Source organism: Oncorhynchus gorbuscha, linkage group LG02, assembly GCF_021184085.1.
Source record: "Oncorhynchus gorbuscha isolate QuinsamMale2020 ecotype Even-year linkage group LG02, OgorEven_v1.0, whole genome shotgun sequence".
In the NCBI taxonomy this organism is placed as follows: Eukaryota; Metazoa; Chordata; class Actinopteri; order Salmoniformes; family Salmonidae; genus Oncorhynchus; species Oncorhynchus gorbuscha.
In genome coordinates, this window is record NC_060174.1 from 55,904,487 (window position 1) to 55,925,377 (window position 20,891).

The window sequence follows — 20,891 nt, forward strand, 5'->3', positions numbered from 1 at the left end:
CTAAATAAACTTCAATTAGTGCTAAACACAGCTGCTAGAATCTGGACTAAAAACAAAAAATGTGATCATATTACTCCAGTGCTAGCCACTCTACACCGGCTTCCTGTTAAGGCAAGGGCTGATTTCAAGGTTATAATGCTAACATACAAAGCATTACATGGGCTTGCTCCTACCTATTTCTCTGATTTGGTCCTGCCGTACATACCTACACGTACGCTACGGTCACAAGACACAGGCCTCTTTACTGTCCCTATAATTTCTAAGCAAACAGCTGGAGGCAGGGCTTTCTCCTATAGAGCTCCATTTTTATGGAATGGTCTGCCTACCCATGTGAAATACGCAGACTCAGCTCTTTCTGTAGTTTAGTTGGAATAGGGTCCAGTATGCAGCTTGATGGTTTAGAGGCCATGATTATTTTCATCAATGTGTCAAGGGATATAGCATTAAAAACCTTGAGTGTCTCCCTTGATCCTAGGTCCTGGCAGAGTTGTGCAGACTCAGGACATCTGAGCTTTGGAGGAATACACAGATTTAAAGAGGAGTCCCTAATTTGCTTTCTAATGATCATGATATTTTCCTCAAAGAAGTTCATTAATTTATCACTGCTGAAATGAAAACCATCCTCTCTTTGGGGAATGCTGCTTTTTTGTTTGCTTTGCGACAGAATCAAAAATACATTTTGGATTGTTGTTATTTTCCTCAAATAAATTGGGAAAATAGGATGATCGAGCAGCAGTGAGGGCTCTTCGATACTGCACGGTTTCCAAGCTAGTCGGAAGACTTCCAGTTTGGTGTAGCACCATTTCTGTTCCAATTCTCTGGAAGCTTGCTTCAGAGATTGGTTATTTTCTGTATACCAGGGAGCTAGTTTCTTATGACAAATGTTTTTAGGGGTGTGGCTGCATCTAGGGTATTGCGCAAGGTTAAATTGAGTTCCTCAGTTAGGTGGTTTACTGATTTTTGTACTCTGACTTCCTCGAGTAGGTGGAGGGAGTCTGGAAAGGCATCTAGGAATCTTTGGGCTGTCCGAGAATTCATAGCACAGCGTTTGATGTTCCTTGTTTGGGGTCTGAGCAGATTATTTGTTGCGATTGCAAATGTAATAAAATGGTGGTCCGATAGTCCAGGATTATGAGGAAAAACATTAAGATCCACAACATTTATTCCATGGGACAAAACTAGGTCAAGAGTATGACTGTGACAGTGAGTAGGTCCAGAGACATGTGGGACAAAACCCACTGAGTCGATGATGACTCCGAAAACCTTTTGGAGTGTGTCTGTGGACTTTCCCATGTGAATATTAAAGTCACCAAAAATTAGAATATTTTCTGCCATAACTACAAGGTCCGATAGGAATTCAGGGAACTCAGTGAGGAACGCAAAAAAAAGTGATTGAGTAGGTTGCATAGATTTCATGACTAGAAGCTCAAAAGACAAAAGAAAATGTTTTTCTTTTTGCAAATTGAAATTAGCCATCATAAATGTGAGCAACACATCCACCTTCGCGGGATGCACGAGGGATATGGTCACTAGTGTAACCAGGAGGTGAGGCCTCATTGTAAACACAGTAAATTCATCAGGCTTAAGTCATGTTTCAGTCAGGCCAATCACATCCAGATTATGATCAGTGATTAGTTCATTGACTGTAACTGCCTTGGAATTGAGGGATCTAATATTAAGTAGCCCTATTTTGAGATGTGAGGTGTCACAATCTCTTTCAATAATGGCAGGAATGGAGGAGGTCTTAACTCCAGTGAGATTGCTAAGGCAACCACCACCATATTTAGTTTTGCCCAACCTAGATCGAGGCACAGACACGGTCTCAATGGGGATTGCTGAGCTGACTACACTGAATGTGCTAGTGGCAGGCTCCACTAAGCTGGCAGGCTGGCTATCTCATTGTGGAGCTAGGGGAGTTAGAGCCCTGTCTATGTTCGTAGATAAGATGAGAGCACCCCTCCAGCTAGGATGGAGTCAGTCACTCCTCAGCAGGTCAGGCTTGGTCCTGTTTGTGGGTGAGTCCCAGAAAGAGGACCAATTATCTACAAATTATATCTTTTGGTAGGGGCAGAAAACAGTTTTCAACCAGTGATTGACTTCTGCTGTAGAGCTCATCACTCCCCCTAACTGGGAGGGGGTCAGAGACAATTACTTGATGCCGACACATCTTTCTAGCTGATTTACACAATGTCCGTACTGAAGAGACACTTAAGACAGCACTACAGGGAGACAGGATGGACGGCCGATTATCCTCACAGTGGCAGAACACGTGTAACAGCACCTGCACAGGATCGGTTCATCCGAACATCACCCCTGCGGGACAGGTACAGGACGGCAACAACAACTGCCCGAGTTACACCAGGAACGCACAATCGCTCCATCAGTGCTCAGACTGTCCGCAATAGGCCGAGAGAGGCGGGACTGAGGGCTCACCAGACATGCCCGGCAACAATGTTGACTATGGGCACAAACCCACCGTCGCTGGACCAGACAGGACTGGCTAAAAGTGCTCTTCACTGACGAGTCGTGGTTTTGTCTCACCAGGGGTGATGGTCGGATTCCAGTTTATCGTTGAAGGAATGAGCTTTACACTGAGGCCTGTACTCTGGGAACAATTTGGAGGTGGAGGGTCTGTCATGGTCTGGGGTGGTGTGTCACAGCATCATCGGACTGAGCGTGTTGTCATTGCAGGCAATCTCAACGCTGTGCTTTACAAGGAAGACCTCCTCCTTCCTCATGTGGTACCCTTCCTGCAGGCTCATCCTGACAAGACCCTCCAGCATGACAATGACACCATACTGCTCGTTCTGTGCGTGATTTCCTGCAAGATAGGAATGTCAGTGTTCTACCATGGCCAGCGGGAGAGCCCGAATCTCAATCCCATCGTGCATGTCTGAGACCTGTTGGATCGGAGGGTGAAGGCTAGGGCCATTCCCTCCAGAATTGTCTGGGAACCCTCCAGGTACCTTGGTGGAAGAGTGGGGTAAAATCTCACAGCAAGAACTCGCAAATCTGGTGGAGTCCATGAGGAGGAGATGCACTGCAGTAATTAATGCAGCTGGTGGCCACACCAGATACTGACTGTAACTTTTGATTTTGACCCCCCTTCCCCCCTTGTTCAGGGACACATTGTTCCAGTTTTATTAGTCACATGTCTGTGGAACTTTTTCAGTTTACGTCTAAGTTGTTGAATCTTGTTATGTTCTTACAAATATTTACACATGTTAAGTTTGCTGAAAATAAATTGAGTGAGGACGTTTCTTTTTTTCTGAGTTTTTATATAGCTCATTAGTACACCCTTGTGGTTGAATATATATCTATTGTGGGTCCTATGATACAACTATGAATAATGTTGAACTAACAAATACCATCAAGGGATACATTACAATGAACAAGCTCTGAAAACCAACCTGGCAATATTTACGATTTTATATTTAACTTAGATTTTTTTGTCCTCACATGGCAATCATAGACTGAAATACTGACTTCTGGTGTGTGGAATAGAGAGGAGGTGGGTGCTATGTGGGTGGGAGGTTCTGTCTGTCACTTGTTCCCAACAAACAGTCAGTCTCGGAAGAGGGAGACTGAAGTCCATGCACTGCTGCTCTCTTTGTTCTGAGTGCTAGTGTTTTTAGATCCTCTGTGTATCTCACTATGTTCCCAGTATGAAAGTGTTCTTGCTCTTTCTTAGCAGATAATGACAACATGACAATAACAGTAGCTGTAGATGATGTAATGAAACGTTGGAGGGTGGTTGGTAATGGAGGACATCAGGTGGATCCACATCTGGGTGTTGGGCAGCACCCCTAGGTCCTGGAGAACCGGGGCAGAGTAAAGGGAACAGGGTAGGAGACAGACGTAAACAAGCAAACACACAGGTTACAGGTTGATCAGGTATGTAAAAATACAGTTATTGAATTATTTAATTTAACATGTTTGATTAGACATGCAATAATGTTAAAGACAGACAGAAAAAAGGATACCTGTCTGTATTTTCTTTGTCAGTGGGGTTGATGAGGGAGGTGAGGGATGGTCCCTGGAAAAGATAAGAGGTGAGTTGTGAGAGAAACTCCAGGGTGGTGTTATGACCACTGGAGTCATACACCTTAACAGCACCTACCTGGAAGCAGAGGTTACTTAACGTGACCCAGTGGTTAGCTTTGAGATTTACTATTTGGAGAAACTATTGGGCCAGTGTTGATACTCCTGACAACATGGCGATGCCACCCACAAACAAGGAGGCAAATGAGAATAGTTATCATCTGAGATTGTTTATATTCACCTGAACGGATAGTGACCCCAGCTAGGAGCGAAAGAGCAGCAAGGTCTCGCCTTCCTTTCATCCTTCTTCCAAGCCAAGTAATTTGACTGGATGTCGACGCACTTGGTCCCCTTCTTGATTCTCCTCTGGTGGTTTTCCTTCAGTTTCTCCTGCACCTTGTCCATGTTCAGGCTCACCTTAATTGACAATATAAATAAATACAATTATATTTATATTTAATCTTATTACAAATACATCTCTTACATATCTCTTCGAGGGCCTGAAAATAAATTGACAGCGGACAATCATTTTTCCTGTTCAAATTCCTATATACACACACACAATTGCATTGTTTTCCTCAGTAAACAGCTGCGGCTCCCATCCCTACAGAAGGCAATAGGGTGAGTACTCTGGAGGCCTGGATGCTGCCATTGTGTGCAAAGAGATCTAACTTTGCAAAGCATCAACCTAGTGAACTGTTATGCAATTTTCATACAAATATTAACACTAACACATTTTATCAAGACATCCAATATTTACATAACTACCTGAACTAAACTGAGCCTTTGTTCATAGAAAATAAAACAAATAGGATTTAGAACATTGTTTAAATAAATTACAGAAAGTTTGGACACCATCTTAAACCCTTCTCTTACATGTAAACTGTTAGTAACCTAGCCAACCTCCATTACTTACAATGGGGAAAATACCAACCAGTTTTTCACTCGGTTAAAACTCCCTTCAATTGTCTTCAAACATCACCAAACTCATGGACTATGTAGTTTACCATGCTACCTTAATATCTTGAAAGTCATATTACACTTTTGCACATTACATACTTGAATTAATAAGGTAAAATGATGAGACAGATACTTTCGTTTTCAGTGGAAGGTGTTCTCCAAGATTTAAGAAGAAACCTCCAAGAACTCACAAATGCTCCCCATTGACATCACAGCTCCACCTAGCGGCAGTAATCATACACATTACTTTAAAAGCAAATACCTGGGAGGCGTAGAAAATTATACAAGGGATGGCTCCTTAAAATAACAAACAACATAAAACATACCAAAATATGACCATACATATGTGTCACATATACACATGGCATATGCTTGGGTACCACCTTGACATCTCTGATCTGCTTGCCTCAATAAATTAATGCTAGAACATTGGTAGCCAGGATGAACTATTTGTATCTAGTCTCTTAATAATTGCATAACGGTGCAAGTTAGACACGTTATCTTTTGTTTGCATGTGAGCATGACTTTTGTCGGTCCTGTGAATGTTGAGTGATCTCACATGCCTCAGCACGCATTTATAAGGTTACTTTGCATGCTTGCAAATGTGTGCTAAAAGTGGGGATGTTTCATAGTATTTTTGATGATCTTAACTTCCCACCAACAAGGAACCACAGAAACACCTCTGCAATATAGGCCTACAATCAGGGAAAAAAGGTGCATCTACAACCTAAAAGGATTCTTCATGCTCCCCATAGGAGAACCCCTTCCGTGCATAGGTAGAACTCTTTTGGGCCACAGAGTGGCACACTTATTAATAAGGGAGCAGGTCAATACAGCACACACATATAAAGTGAATTGATTGAGTGCTCTACGATAATGATGGCTGGTTGACAAATCACCCTCAGATGATTTGCTGAGAGCCCGGAGACAAAAGTACAAAGGTATTTTATAGCCAAGATGCACCCCTTTCAGTCTACATGACGAACAGATGTATGGAATGGGTCACAAGGTTAAGATTTGTATGAAAGATACTTATAATCCACACAGACAGTATCTGCTATAAAAACAGTACTATTTGTGTACAGACCAGGGTCTGGCCCTGTGTCATCTCTCCCTGGTACCTTTATAAAACCGAAACATTAACTTATTGTCATGTTTTGTCTTATATTGTCTTGTCATTTTGCTTTCCCTTCTGTTCGTTTTCCCCCTGCTGGTCTTATTAGGTTCGTTCCCTTTTTTCTCTCTCCCTCCCTCTCTCTCTTCTCTCTATCGTTCCGTTCCTGCTCCCAGCTGTTCCTATTCCCCTACTCAATCATCTAATCTTTTCACACCTGTTCCGTATCTTGCCCTCTGATTAGAGTCCCTATTTCTCCCCTTGTCTTCCGTTTCTGTCCTGTCGGATCCTTGTATATTGTTCGCCGTGCTGTGTCTTTGTCTCGCCCTGTCGTGTCTTGTTTCCCTCAGATGCTGCGTGTGAGCAGGTGTCTGAGTCTGCTACGGTCGGTGCCTTCCCGAGGCAACCTACAGTTTATGGTCGAGTCTCCAGTCTGTCCTCGTCACTACGAGTGGAATTAAGTTTTTTATGTTTTGTTTTCTGCTCTGATTGTCCAGGAGTATTGCCTATTTCCTTTACTGGAATAAAGACTCTGTTTTCGCCAAGTCGCTTTTGGGTCCTCATTCACCTGCATAACACTTATGCTCTGGAATGCGGTCTCTTTTTAGGTTTTATCACCCAAAAGTCATCATAAATCTCCTGTCAGTGTTATCTCCAAGAGGCCCACTTTCAGTTCACACAGACACAATAGAGTTGTAAGAACCCTCAATTCTGTTGCATAAAACAACCATTGATGCAATAAAAGTATTATAACATAATCTTGTAATTCCCAACATACGCCGCTGAGCTCTCAAATACCGTGCCCATTCTCTCATGGTCACTGCTATCCAGATTCCTTGGGACGTCCCTACCCTGAACCCTAAACTAGAACCCTTACCTAACCTAAACTTAATGAAGTATAAATGTAAAATGGTGTACGTAGGGATATCCCAAAGATCCCGAATAGCATTGACCCTCTGGGAAAGCCTATGAACTCTTTTCGCTGAAAGCCGTGGACACAACTCTTATTGGTTTATTTGATGTAGGCTACTGGGAACAACAGTCTGATTGGCTAACAACATTTAGATCTGTGTATAGTACCAGTCAAAACACACCTACTCATTCCAGGGTTTTTCTTTATTTGTACTATTTTCTACATTGTAGAATAATAGTGAAGACATCAAAACTATGAAATAACACATGTGGAATCATGTAGTAAACAAAAGTGTTAAACAAATCAAAATATATTTTGTTTGAGATTATTCAAAGCAGCCACCCTTTGCCTTGATGACAGCTTTGCACTCTCTTGGCATTCTCTCAACCAGCTTCATGAGGTAGTCATCTGGAATGCATTTCAATTAACAGTTGTGCCTTAAGTTCATTTTGGGAATATTTGTCCTTCCTAATGTGTTTGAACCAATCAGTTGTGTTGTGACAAGGTAGGGGAGGTATACAGAAGATAGCCCTATTTGGTAAAAGATCAAGTCCATATTATGGCAAGAACAGCTCAAATAAGCAAAAAGAAACAACAGTCCATTACATTAAGACATGAAGATCAGTTGCAAAAATCTCAACCTCTATGATGAAACTGGCTCTCATGAGGACCGCCACAGGAAAGGAAGACATAGTCATTGCAGTCCAAATAAATGCTTCAGAGTTCAAGTAACAGACACATCTCAACATCAACTGTTCAGAGGAGACTGCAGGCTTTCATGGTCGAATTGTTGCAAAGAAACCACGACTAAAGGACACCAAGAAACACCAGCAATGGATATTAGACTGGTGGAAATCTGTCCTTTGGTCTGATGAGTCTCCTGACTATTTGCATAGTGTGTCGTCGTCGTCGTCGTCGTCCCCCCCCCCACCCCTCTTTTACGCTGCTGCTACTCTGTTTATCTTATATGCATAGTCACTTTAACTATACATTCATTTTTTTGTTTTTACATACTACCTAAATTGGCCAAAACAAACAGTGTTCCCGCACTGAGAAAAAAAGTAAGTTTCTAACATTATGGTTGAGATTTAATTAATATAAATATAAACTATGCAGCTTATGACTTTCGTTAAAACACAGGCGTCACGCAGATGTTAGTAAGGCGCTGGTATGACGACATGTTAGTTACACGTTCAATGGTAGGCGACAGCCACACGGTGGTACTGTTGCCTAGGTTTATTAACATGCCTTTAAGGACCAAGTCTAAATCAAGTCTCAAATGCCTTTTGGCAATGGCTTTCTGCCTGCTGTGGGTTAGGTCTATAAACCTTGTAAATTATTTGAAGAGACTCCCTTGTTCATTGTCCAATACTTGTATGAAAAAAGCACTTCAGGCACAATTTAAATCAAAATACATTTCCTTTTAAAATGTAGATAGTTTACATTAATACATGTAATTGTACCAGATATGAAGAAAAAAAAACATAACATTTTAATGTGCATGTTGCAGTGCATTGTACCTACCAATCAGACTCTCCTTCAATTCAGCTTTAACTTCATCTGGTATGAGGACATCGTGATCAAGCCAGAACAGGCAGAAAGATGGGTCCAGCTGTGCAGCCATTCTGTATACATTGTCACCAAATGGGAGTTTTGTTTCCTGTTAATCTGAGTGCTCCATTCTGACATTCAAAAACCACCTGGAATTGGCATTTCAGTGACTGCTGCAGTGCTTTACTAGACTGACTGAATGACAACTTGTGCTCAGTATACTTTGCAGATGATCGTTGAGTGACAATACACAAGGAAGGGCAGCACTGTGTGTCACCACATTCTCCCCCTGAGTAAGGTCGGTGGCCTGGACAAAAGGGTCCAATAGCTGGCTCCATTCACTTGGTGATAAGCAGAGGTCCTTGGGCCTCAAGTAGGGTATGGAGGCTTTGTTGATTCAGATTTGTGACTACTTTAACAAGCTGGAGGATAGAATTCCATCTGGTAGACACAGCATCAGGGACACTACTATTGACTCCGAACTCAGTTGCAAATGCTTCTTTCAGACCACAGGTAGTATGTAGTAAGCTGCAAAGTTTAGTTACCTTAGCCAGCATACTGTGTATCATTTTTGTTTCCTTTAGTCCATCTCTAATCACCAGTTGTAATGAATGGGCAAAGCAATGTAAGATCTGTTTCCTGCAGTTGGTTTGGATAGCTTCAACATCAGCATTGTACTCTTCACCACATTCTTCCCATAGGCTGGGGTTATCCAAATCATCATGATCATTGCTTGCTTTAGGGAAACAAACTGAAGGGCTTTTTCTTACTTGCAGCGTTATCACATGACATAAATGTTTTATACCAACATTATCACATATTACTTCAAATTTATCACTGATTCTAAAGTAATACTGCAAAAAAACACAGCAAAGGAATACACTTTTTGACCAAAATGCAGAGCCTTATGTTTGGGGAAAATCCAACACAACACATCACTGAGTAACTGCCTCCTTATTTTCAACTATGGTGGTGGCTGCATCATGGTATGGGTACGCCTGATATCGGCAAAGTTGTTCAGGATAGACAGACACTGATTCTGTCTTCTCTAGGGCACTTTTGATTGTAGCCTCTTTGTTCAGTGTTGCAGGCGCCTGATCAACATGGGCCTACTTACTGGTCTATATTTGTCATCTACCACTGACATGAAATGCCTAAAGTGAGGGCTGACCACTAAGGAAATGGTCAGCTTATGCAGCCTCTGTTATGGCCTTCTTCCTGGGGTGGCCCAAGCTGTACACATGGTGGTCAAGAATGAGTCAATGCTGCTTTGTCCTTCTGTCCCTGCACTGGCCACCTTTGCTTTGCAGAATTCAGTGAACCTGCAGATGAACAACATGATGGATAGTTGTTGCTGACTTGATATGGAAGTACAAGGACACAAACAAATATTTATAGTCAATGGGATTTTACAGCAGAAGTGTCCAAGAAGTTGCATGCTCTGAACTCTCGTTTTATACTAAATTACTTCCTAGGAACAAGCTACAACAGAAAGTATATTAATCTCAGAGTGATATGCATATGGCCGAGATGTCATTTAATAATCTCTGCTAACAAGTAGGCCTAGCTATCTGACAACCCACCTCTTAACCTTTCAAGAAATATTCGACAGTAATACATTTCCTGTTAGCTAAAAGATGACACACAAGAAAGCTAGCTATATCAAGCTGGCATGCGCTAAACAGGCTATTAGTCTAATCACATTGTAACGTTGTTAGCTAGCTAGCCTAACTGACATTTCGCGTTTCGTTTTCAAATGTCGGATGAAGTTAGATGTAGTTGCGCCAGCATCTTTAGTGTTAATTCCATAAGTTTTGAAACAGCATTTTGTTTTTTTGCCACTGGCATTATCCTGCAGGTTCTTGTAACAATTTAATAAAGAAAGCCACAGCACCTGATGACATTGTTGCTGATTACGATTGTTTAGCTGTAGTACTACAGTGATGAACTGATTACCACAAAAATGTAAATGAAAGATTCTTAAAGAGCACCTTGGAAGTTAACACCTCCAATTCATTCAAATGTAGCCAATGAAGGTGGAAACGTCATCTGACGTTTTTTCCCCGGATATGACTTACATAACTCAATGTAACAGTATAACTTTAAACCGTCCCCTCGCCCATACCCGGGCGCGAACCAGGGACTCTCTGCACACATCGACAACAGTCACCCACGAAACAAAAGCCGCGGCCCTTGCAGAGCAAGGGGAACTACTACTTCAAGGTCTCAGAGCAAGTGACGTAACCGATTGAAACGCTATTTAGCGCGCACCGCTAACTAAGCTAGCCTTTTCACATCCGTTACATCAAGATATACATCATTAAATAATTTTATTAGGCGCTCACAGGTAATTTAGCAACAGTCTGCACTTAGGCTAACGTTACCGTTCGCTACATTCATTAACAGTAAATTACAATATAGTCTAGAAAACTGGGACAAAATGTGAAATTTGCCCGATGATGGGTTCCAAGATAATGCCACCAGCTGAAGTTAGCCAAACGAGCTAAACTTTCTTAACTACCAATAAGGTTGTACTCACTCACAGGCAATTTCACAACATACACGCCACATCTCTAAACAAAGCGGCCTTTCATACGATGGACAAGAGTGCAGACACGGCACCCCTTATGTATATATATATTTTTTTCACCTTTATTTAACTAGGTTGGCAAGTTGAGAACAAGTTCTCATTTACAATTGCGACCTGGCCAAGATAAAGCAAAGGAGTTCGACACATACAACAACACCTAGTTACACATGGAGTAAAACAAACATACAGTCAATAATACAATAGAAAAATAAGTCTATATAGAATGTGAGCAAATGAAGTAAAGGCAAAAAAAAATGGCCATGGTGGTGAAGTAAATACAATATAGCAAGTAAAACACAGGAATGGTAGATTTGCAGTGGAAGAATGTGCAAAGTAGAAATAATGGGGTGCAAAGGAGCTAAATAAATAAATTATTATTATGTTCTTGTTCTCCATGGACTTTAGTGTCCCAGAACTCTTTTGAGTTTGTTTTTGTTATGGGATTTCTTATGAATAATGACTAAATGATGTATACATTTAACGTAGAATTACAACTAACAGAATTCTACCCTGTCTTTCTAGTAGTGTTAAATAATATTTGTTCATTGGGAAAGGGTTTTGTAGCATAGACCTAGGAAGAAAGGAATGTATGGATGTGTGTGTCGGCATTAACCTATGTTTAAACCGACCTGGCTGTAACTCTGGGGCGATAAGGTAGGACAGGGAGGGCCCCTCCAGAGCTCTTGTATCTGGGGGAGACTGGAACTGTCAGCTGAGTGGTAATGAACTGTGGTGAGACTTATGAGAAAATCCCTATGTTGGTGTGTAGGGTAAGAGAAAGTTATAAAAGGAAGGTCTTTGTATATGTACAAAAGGAAGGTCTTTGTATATGCCCCCTTGAAAGGGGCATGCTTATTTAAGATGGTGAGGAAGGCATTTAAAAAAAATAACCAGGCATCCTCTACTGACGGGATGAGGTCAATATCCTTCCAGGATACCCGGGCCCGGTCGATTAGAAAGGACTGCTCCCTGAAGTGTTTCAGGGAGCGTTTGACAGTGATGAGTGTAGGTCGTTTGACCGCTGACTGATTACGGATGCAGGCAATGAGGCAGTGAATGCTGAGATCTTGGTTGAAGACAGCAGAGGTCTATTTAGAGGGCAAGTTGGTTAGGATGATATCTATGAGGCTGCCCGTGTTTACGGCTTTGGGGTGGTACCTGGTAGGTTCATTGATAATTTGTGTGAGATTGTCCAATATTGGAGTCATTTCGAATGTTCTTAACATTTCTTAAAATTGTTCTTCAGATGGACAAACCATTGCTGTACAGCTCTCCAGAAAAAAATCAAGCGACAATCAAGAAACATGGAAGGAACAAGTCACCCCAATTCCCCCCAAGACTGGAGTAAGAGGATTTTCTCCAGCAAGAACATACAGTCTGGTCCCAGGTGTCATCCAGTCCCAGGTGAACATCCAGTCTGTCCCCCAAGCTGTTGGGACCAGTCTGCTCTGGGCAAAGCAGCATGCAGTGATGCTGAAAAACATCTGCCTTAGCGCAGCGGTGGAGAGGCACCTTATACAGGCAGACCTACTACAAAATTGCCTTTTTTGCCAGAGAGAGCCGGGGCTTTTTGAAGAGGCCCTTGTTCCTCTTGGGCAGTGTAAGGCCGAGCCAACATGCTTTCACCTGGGTGCCTATGTGCTGCTCCCAAAGAAAATGCAGAACATATTAAAGCTCCCGTAGGCGTTGCGCCCGAGTGACGCAGGGGTCTAAGGCACTGCATCTCAGTGCAAGAGGCGCCACTACAGTCCCTGGTTTCAATCAAGGCTGTATCACATCCGGCCGTGATTGAGAGTCCCATAGGGCAACGAACAATTGGCCCAGCGTCGTCCGGGTTTGGCAGGGGTAGGCTGTCATTGTAAATAATAATTTATTCTTAACTGACCTACCTAGTTAAATAAACTTTAAATAAGCTTTTTTTTTTTATAGAAAAAGCTCCAGCAAATATTTTCAATGTTGGCTGGTGATGGCTCAGTCAGCACAGACGTAGAGGAGGACTGTAAATCGGTAGACAGTGATTCAGAAGAAGAAAGTGGTTGATTACTGAATGTCTGTGAGTTCTATAGGGACAAACTACACACTTCCAAACATAAGGAAAATCTGCCCTCAGACCCTGGTTATTGTTATTTTATTGTGTTACTTTTTAAAACTTTAGTTTATTTAACTCTATTTTCTTAACTGCATTGTTGGTTTAGGGCTCGTCAGTAAGCATTTCACTATAAGCCTGTTCACCTATTGTATGTGTCGAAAGAGTTCAACAGGGATGCTGGTCCATGTTGACTCCAATGCTTCACACATTTGTCAAGTTGGCTGGATGTCCTTTGGGTGGTGGACCATTATTGATACAGTGAGTGTGAAAAAGCCAGCAGCGTTGCCATTCTTGACACAAAACGGTGCACCTCATTTGTCTTGCCCTTTCACCATCTGAATGGCACACATACACAATCCAAGTCTCAATTGTCTCAAGGCTTAGAAATCATTCTTTAACCCGTCTCCTCCCCTTCATCTACACTGATTCAAGTGGATTTAACAAGTGACTTTAATAAGAGATTGTCGTGTCTGTGACTATCATTAATGTGATGACATGCTATTTTATCAAATCGATTACGTAACTTTTAATTGATTACGTGATTGAATTAAATCATGCAACAATTAACTCATTAATAACCTGGGGCACCACGGAGAAGTTCATTTAAGAAGTTAAGTTCCGTCTTCCGAATGAACTCTTCGAGATCAAAAAAACTCTTGCATTTCAGTCATCAATCAGTCATTAATTATTCTTTACCTTCTATCAGTCTCATCTGAACGTCGTAAAATTATTGGTTATCTGCATGAACCCTAGTTTTCATAATGAGTCAGCAATATACAAATTGGCTTAATTATTTATTTATTAACTAAATAATCACAGAAATACATAACAAACAGTAGATATTGGTTACTAACAATGGTAGAAAAGTCCCTAGTGGGCTAAACTGACATGACGGCTTGGTAGACAAAAGGAAAGGGGTGGGGGCTGAGAGAGCGGAAAAGACAAATTGGATTCACAACACACAGTCTATAATTATATTCATTGAAACGCTAACCCTTTGCACATGAACGGCCGCTCATTCGAGAATAATTGCAAGTTCTATATTTACGCCCGTAAATCGTTGTCTTCTCTGTTGGAATCCTCAATCGTCCTGTAGGGTTCATTAGAGTCTCTGGTTAATTTTCCCAGAAGTTAACTTTTCGTGGTTGTAGGTGGTTAGAATGGATACTTCAGAGTACCATTCAGAATTGTTGTCATAGAATAAATGCTTCGGCGGTATTCTGGTTCTAGATTTACGTAATTTCTAGCTGCAGACTAGTAATTATATGCCTAATATGTGCTCTCATTCTGTAGTGATCGATAGTCTCAGAGTTTAACCATTTCCAGCCGTGTACCCAATGCTCCACATGGCATGGTCTTGTCCTTTGGTAGATTTGTAGTGCCAACTATTTCAGCATGTCGCTGCATGTTTTCTAGTCTTACGCTTCGAACACACCGACTGTGTGATTGCATCACTGCTGCATAACATTTTGCGCAGCTAGGAAACTATACTGATGCAGGTATCTTTTGCAGATGGTCAGATGCGGTTGGACACATGGAGGAGAGAATCATTTTAGCAGTATCCTCAAAACTGTGTCCTTTTGACACAACTGCTGACAGCTACAGGGACATAAACACAAAAAGTGCTGCTTGAAGACAAGTGTCCACGATAGTATGATTACCAGGTCAGTTTAGTAGTGAGCTTGTGCTAGATGTGGCTAGTTAACATTAGCTAGCTAGCTAACCTAGTGTGTGTGTGTGTGTGTGTGTGTGTGTGTGTGTGTGTGTGTGTGTGTGTGTGTGTGTGTGTGTGTGTGTGTGTGTGTGTGTGTGTGTGTGTGTGTGTGTGTGTGTGTGTGTGTGTGTGTGTGTGTGTGTGTGTGTGTATAAATGATGACTTTACCAAATAATCATGTTTTGAAAGAGTGTATGTCAGATAAATAGAAATGGTAGATACTACTGTGATAATTTGATAATTTGGTCAGATAACCGTGTCTGTGTAGGTGACATGTTCATGATAGCTAGCTATCTAATAACTATTGTTATGCTAGGTGATGGTTTGGCTTATCATGTTCATGTCTATGTAGAAGAAGACTGTAGGAGGAAGTGGAGAGGACTCAGGGACAGGTATCAGAGAGCGAGAAGGGCAGAGAAAGCGAAGAAGAGGTCTGGGTCAGCACCTCTGGATCTAGGACCACCTGAGATTATTATGAACCTCATGGAAGCCAGAGAACGCCAGTCAGTCAGGAGCTGCCAGAGCCGTCAGTCAGCCAGGAGCTGCCAGAATCGCCCTTCACTCCAGAGCTGCCGGAGTCTCCCGTCCATTCGGGACCCGGGCCTAGGGTCCCCAGTCTGAGGTCGGCGGCGAGGGTCGCCGTTTAAGAGGCCACGGAGGCAGATAAAGAGGCGGAGAAAAACTATGGTGAAGTGGGGTCCACATCCCGCGCCAGATCCGCCACGGTTTTGACGGTCTTGACTTGAGACTTGACTCGGACTTGCCTGTCTTGACTTGAGACTTGACATGGGACTTGAGTGCTAAAACTTGAGACTTACTTGTGACTTGTAAAACAATGACTTGATCCCACCTCAGCCTGGAGCCAGTGGGTCTGGCGACGAATATGTAGCGAGGGCCAGCCAACGAGAGCATACAGGTCGCAGTGGTGGGTGGTATAAGGGGCTTAGGTAACAAAACGGATGGCACTGTGATAGGCTGCATCCAGTTTGACGATAGAGTGTTGGAGGCTATTTTGTAAATTAAATCGCTGAAGTCGAGGATCGGAACGATCAGTATTACGAGGGTATGTTTGGCAGCGTGAGTGAAGGAGGCTTTGTTGCAAAATAGGAAGCCGATTCTAGATTAATTTTGGAGTGGAGATGTTAAATATAAGTCTGGAAGGAGAGTTTACAGTCGAGCCAGACGCCTAGGTATTTGTAGTTGTCCACATATTCTAAGTCAGAACCGTCCAGAGTAATGATGCTGGTCGGGCAGGCGGGTGCGGGCAGCGATCGGTTGAAGAGCATGCATTTAGTTTAACTAGCGTTTAACCTGTTAAGATGAGCAATCCCGTATCCGGTATCGTAATTATAGCCTCAAGCTCATTACCATAACGCAACGTTAACTATTCATGAAAATCGCAAATGAAATGAAATAAATATATTGGCTCTCAAGCTTAGCCTTTTGTTAACAACACTGTCATCTCAGATTTTCAAAATATGCTTTTCAACCATAGCAAAACAAGCATTTGTGTAAGAGTATTGATAGCTAGCATAGCATTAAACCTAGCATTCAGCAGGCAACATTTTCACAAAAACAAGAAAAGCATTCAAATAAAATCATTTACCTTTGAAGAACTTCAGATGTTTTCAATGAGGAGACTCTCAGTTAGATAGCAAATGTTCAGTTTTTCCAAAAATATTATTTGTGTAGGAGAAATCGCTCGGTTTTGTTCATCACGTACATGCAGCTGGAGATTACGCACCAATTTCGACGGAGGACACCAGGCGGACACCTGGTAAATGTAGTCTCTTATGGTCAATCTTCCAATGATATGCCTACAAACACGTCACAATGCTGCAGACACCTTGGGGAAACGACAGAAAGTGTAGGCTCGTTCCTGACGCATTCACAGCCATATAAGGAGACATTGGAACACAGCGCCTCAAAAATCTGGCTCACTTCCTGTTTGAAGTTTCATCTTGGTTTCGCCTGTAGCATTAGTTCTGTGGCACAATATCTTTGCAGTTTTGGAAACGTCAGAGTGTTTTCTTTCCAAAGCTGTCAATTATATGCATAGTCGAGCATCTTTTCGTGACAAAATATCTTGTTTAAAATGGGAACGTTTTGGTTATCCATAAATTAAAAGAGCGCCCCCTATATCCAAGAAGTTAAGAGCAGTTGGACGCCACAGAAGGAGTGTTGTATGGCATTGAAGCTTGTTTGGAGGTTTGTTAACAGTGTCCAAAGAAGGGCCAGATGTGTAGAGAATGATGTTGTCTGCGTAGGGGTGGATCAAGGAATCACCCACAGCAAGAGTGACATCGTTGATATATACAGAGAAAAGAGTCGGCCCGAGAATTGAACCCTGTGGCACCACCATAGAGACTGTCAGAGGTCCGGACAACAGGCCCTCCGATTTGACACACTGAACTCTATCTGAGAAGTAGTTGGTAAACCAGGCGAGGCAGTCATTTGAGAAGCCAATGCTGTTGAGTCTGCCGATAAGAATACTGTGATTCCCAGAGTTGAAGGCCTTGGCCAGGTAGATGAAGACGGCTGCACAGTACTGTCTTTTATCGATCGCGATTATGATATCATTTAGTACCTTGAGCGCGGCTGAGGTGCACCCGTGACCAGCTCGGAGACCGGATTGCACAGTGGAGAAGGTACGGTTTGGATTTGAAATGGTCATTGATCTGTTTGTTAACTTGGCTTTTGAAGACTTTAGAAATGCAGGGCAGGATGGATATAGGTTTCTGTCTGTAACAGTTTGGGTCTAGAGTGTCACCCCCTTTGAAGAGGGGGATGACCATGGCAGCTTTCTAATCTTTAGGAATCTCGGACAAAACGAAAGAGAGGTTGAACATACTAGTAATAGGGGTTGCAACAATGGTGGTGGATAATTTTAGAAAGAGAGGGTCTAGATTGTTTAGCCCAGCTGATTTGTACGGGTCCAGGTTTTGCAGCTCTTTTAGAACATCTGCTATCTGGATTTGGGTGAAGGAGAAGCTGGGGAGGCTTGGCAAGTAGCTGCAGGACAAGTTGCTGCAGGGGTTGCGGAGCAGTTGGCTGAGGTTGGGGTAGCCAGGAGGAAAGCATGGCCAGCAGTAGAGAAATGCTTATTGAAATTCTCAATTATCGTGGATTTATTGGTGGTGACAGTGTTTCCTAGCCTCAGTACAGTGGGCAGCTGGAAGGAGGTGCTCTTATTCTCCATGGACTTTACAGTGTCCCAGAATTTTGGGGAGTTAGAGCTACAGGATGTAAATTTCTGTTTGAAAAAGCTAGCCTTTGCTTTCCTAACTGACTGCATGTATTGGTTACTGACTTCCCTGAAAAGTTGCATATCGTGGGGACTATTCGATGCTAGTGCAGTCCACCACTGGATGTGCTGGTCGAGGGCAGTCAGGTCTGGAGTGAACCAAGGGCTATATCTGTTAGTTCTACATTTTTTGAAAGGGGCATGCTTATTAAGCTATGAATTTCAATCACTGTGAAGTTGAAGAACAGTAAAGCTGAAGTACTGTAAATTAACCATAATTTTTTCCTCACAGCTCATAGGGCTCTACAAACAGGTGGCAGATATTTTTACGCAGGATACTTTGGGCTGCACCTTCCTCCATTATGCAGTGGAGGTGAGCTGCAAGGAGATTGACAAGTAAATCATAGACAACGGTAAGAAACTGACCCATCAATCAATGCAGTTGACTCCCATCCCACTTTAAGAATTAGAAAGTGATTTCAAGTACTGATATGACTCTTTTAACGTTTCGATAATGGAACCGCTCTGCAATATCCCATACACTGAATATACAAAACATTAAGAACAGCTGCTCTTTCCATGATATAGACTGACCAGGTGAATCCAGGTGAAAGCATCTCAATATTAGCAAGGTGTTCCTAATGTTTGTTATTCTCAGTGTATAAACCCAATGAACATATTAATATTTCCCTCACTGTTGTGGATCAAACATAAAAAAGCATTCTAACACATCTAACATGATTGATAGATATGTGTGAAATACTGTAGATAGGGTGCTTGTGTGCACATGGATACTGGATGCAATATCTGAATCCTGTCCATTTTTTAACACACTCAGCATCTACCACTCTCCTGGATGTCATAGAAAAAGAGACGTGAGTCATATTGTCAACTTCCTTTTACTGATTTTCTATATGGACCCTTTTGACACAGAACATCATGCAACCGGTTTCCACCGCATCGGCCTATTACTGAGGCCAACTCTCTACTATTAAAGCTCTGTCCTCAAATAATAAAATAAAAATAGACCTAATTTATATGAATTACTCAGTTCCTGGATAAAGTATGTCAACTGGGTCAAACCTAGAGCTCCCAGCTACAACACAACCTGGTGGAGGCCGGTGCTTCCCTCATGAAGACTGACCTTCAGATAAATTAAATTGAATCGGGCTGGTTATCATAATTACCTAGCTCTAGTTCAGTAAAGGGGCCTTTTTTACTTGACCTTCAGGTACCTTCAGGTATGATTGTTATCACAACCAGCCTGATGGTTATAATAAAGACTAGCTATAGTCCAGTAAAGGTCTATTATTGGGGAAAATTGCTGTCTATACTTTGTAATGGTGATTAACGTTCTTCTCTGTCAGTGAGAATTGTAGCCTTGCAGTATTCCTGGCTGGTCCCATAGATCCACAATGGTCTTAGTACACTACCAGTCACCACGGTGAACTCACTGACAACAGGAAAATGCATATTGTATGAGAATATTTTCCTGTTTTAATATAATTTTAATATAAATTTTTTTTTTAATATAATTTTTATTTTATTTATTTCAGTGTGTATGTTTTGGGGGCATTATCATCAGAATCAACCAAAAAGCGTAAACACACACACACACACACACACACACACACACACACACACACACACACACACACACACACACACACACACACACACACACACACACACACACACACACACACACACACACACACACACACACACACACACACACACACACTTACATTTCTCTGTGTCATCCCCCTCTCCCTTTCTCTCACTCTCGCTTTCATCCCTCCTTCTTTCTCTCTCCACCCTTCCCTCCTCTCCTCTAACCCCCCCTCTCTCCACCCCCTCATCCCTTTCTCCTGCCCTCCCTTCCTCAGGGTGAAATGCTGAAGTGGCGTGCAAAGAAGGCCAATGACCAGGAGCTGGCTGAGTACTTGGAGAACTGCCAGTACTACCAGATGATCCAACGAGAGGACCAGGAGACTGCTGTATGATGATCCCACTATTTACTGCAACCGCATCACACTCTCTCTCTGTCTCTCTCTCTCTGTTTGCCAATACTTAACAATAGAAAGCCCTGTACTGGATTTGAAGGGGGAGAGGGAGGTGTCTTCCCTCTAACAGACCAGGCTGGCTACACTATAGAAATAGAATGACTATAGAATTACTATTACTATGGGCTACACTACTAGTATGGGTCAAAGTGTAGAGGTGAGCCAGTGGAGGCAGGTCTTTCTTTCTTCCTCTTGCTAGTGATGCTTCAGTTTGACTAGAGTGTTGAGTGCTATGTGTCAGGAGTGCATGTATGTTAACTGCTTTTCTTCTATTATGAATGGGTCCAAGTCCTCTACACAGCAAGTGAATGGAAATGAAAAAGCAAGTGAAAAAAAGAACAGCTTTTTGGGGTATTTTCAGGGCTGGAGTAACTGGATCTGAATGTGGCTTCATGAAACGTGTATCTTTCTCCATATGCAATGTCAAGGCATTGTGTAAAGTTTCTGTCATTGAATGAGGTTGCTTTTAACCCCCTAGAGTTTATTGAGGCACCGGTGCCTCAATCTAAGTAACATAATTAAAAAATCCCCATCAAAATCCACCATTTTAAGCTAGAGATATGTTTGTATGGGCTGCGTATTAATACTGTGCTGTATATTTGCTCATCA

The 20,891-nt window shown here is 42.2% G+C and overlaps 2 long non-coding RNA genes across 5 annotated transcripts; one reads left to right on the forward strand and one right to left on the reverse strand.

Moving 5' to 3' along the window:
- Nucleotides 1–3,274: 3,274 nt before the first annotated feature.
- On the reverse strand, nucleotides 3,275–5,186 carry LOC123993281. 3 transcript variants are annotated; one of them, XR_006831418.1, is made up of 4 exons: nucleotides 5,101–5,186; nucleotides 4,283–4,458; nucleotides 3,984–4,036; nucleotides 3,275–3,813 (listed from the first exon to the last, which is right to left on the reverse strand). It is a non-coding gene; the product is annotated as an uncharacterized LOC123993281 (long non-coding RNA). The 3 variants fall into 3 exon arrangements; XR_006831412.1 differs by having other exon boundaries at nucleotides 4,976–5,172; XR_006831413.1 differs by having other exon boundaries at nucleotides 4,958–5,172.
- Nucleotides 5,187–14,702: 9,516 nt separating this feature from the next.
- Nucleotides 14,703–20,891, forward strand: LOC123993290. 2 transcript variants are annotated; one of them, XR_006831422.1, is made up of 4 exons: nucleotides 14,703–14,922; nucleotides 18,509–18,629; nucleotides 19,055–19,091; nucleotides 20,106–20,891. It is a non-coding gene; the product is annotated as an uncharacterized LOC123993290 (long non-coding RNA). The 2 variants fall into 2 exon arrangements; XR_006831423.1 differs by lacking the exon at nucleotides 19,055–19,091.